Consider the following 1,807-nt stretch of genomic DNA (forward strand, 5'->3'; position numbering starts at 1 on the left):
ATTATTTCAGACTGATATTGTAAAGAAACTGTGTGGTACGTAACTATAATATTATCACATAAGTCATTATTTCAGACTGATATAATAAAGGAACTATGTGGTACGTAACTATAATATTATCACAGAAGTCATTATTTCAGACTGATATTGTAAAGAAACTGTGTGTTACGTAATTATAATATTATCACAGAAGTCATTATCTCAGACTGATATAATAAAGGAACTATGTGGTACGTAATTCATTGTAAGTGAAAATGGTGTGCGAACTGATCCTGACAAGGTGAAAGCAGTGCATGATTGGCCAACACCAGACAATGTGGGAGAGTAAAGAAGTTTCTTGGGAATCTGTACCTATTACCAGAAGTTTGTGAAGGATTATAGTTGTTCCACTACATGATTGGACAAAAAAGGATCAGAAGTTCGAATGGACAGTTTCTTGCCAGCATTTTTTCAAGACATTGAAAGAAAAATTGGCCCCAGCTCCACTTTTAAAGCTTCCAAATCTCTCACAGCTGTACATACTGGATTGTGATGCTAGTAATGGCGGAACTGGAGGAGTGTTGTCTCAGAAAGTGGGTGAAAAGGAACATGTGGTGGCCTACTTCAGTAGGGTCCTGAGTAGACCAGAGTGGAACTACTGTACAACACGGAGGGAACTCCATGCTATCGTAAAGAGTCTGACATATTTCCATCCTAACTGCTATGGGGTTAGGTTTACCATCAGGACAGACCATGCTGCATTACGCTGGTGAAGATCATTAAAAAACCCAGAGGGACAACTGACACATTGGATTGGAAAGATAGACCAGTATAATTATGATATTGAATACAGAGAAGGAAAATCTCATGGAAATGCTGATGGACTAAGCCGAAAACTCTGCCGAAACCAGCTGAAAGTCAAAGTGAATGAAGGAGTTGATGACGGTGAAATGGAACCAGGTATTGATATTAAAGCAGAGCAGGAGAAAGACCAAGATTTGAAGCCAATAATTGATTTTCTAAAAGCAAGTGTTTTGCACCCTGCTTTGGGAGAAGGTGTCTAGCTTAAGCCCTGTGACTAAGAACTATTGGGCACAATGGGACCAGTTGAAGCTTGAAGATGGTATTCTTCTCCAGAGATGGGAAACTGCAGATGGGAAAATGACGACCTGGCAAACAGTTCTACCTAGAAAGTTATGCTGCATCAATCCAATGATAGTTTAACAGGAGGACATCTCGGAGCTAAGAAATACATTGTGCCACCTACGACAGAGATTTTACTGGATAGGTATGAGGTAAGATGTGGAAGAATGGTGCAGCACTTGCAGTATATGTTGTGCTAAAAGGAGACTCAAGCATAAGGGACGTGCTCCAATGAAGTTATATCAAGTTGGCGCACCAATGGAAAGAGTAGCCGTTGACATTGCTGGTCCTTTGCCCCCAAACTCGTGCTGGAAACAGGTACATTTGTGTGGTGATGCATATGCAATACCAAATCAGGAAGCTACAACAGCAGCTTTCGCTGTTAGTGATTTCTTCTTCAGGTTTGGTATGCCATACGAACTGCATTCATATCAAGACCGTAACTTTGAATCAGCTGTGTTCCATGAATGCTGCAAGTTGTTTGGCATATGAAAGACCGGGACAACGCCACTTCACCCACAGTCTGATGGGATGGTATAAAAGTACAATTGGACACTAGAACAGGAATTGGCAAAGTTTTGTAATAGCCACCAAGATGACTGGGATGTTTTACTCCCTCTACTGCTGATGACCTATAGAACAGCAGAGCATGAAGCCACTGGCTACACTACAGCAAAGCTGATGC

This window comes from Limulus polyphemus, unplaced genomic scaffold (genome assembly GCF_000517525.1).
Source record: "Limulus polyphemus unplaced genomic scaffold, Limulus_polyphemus-2.1.2 Scaffold1504, whole genome shotgun sequence".
NCBI classification, from domain to species: Eukaryota; Metazoa; Arthropoda; class Merostomata; order Xiphosura; family Limulidae; genus Limulus; species Limulus polyphemus.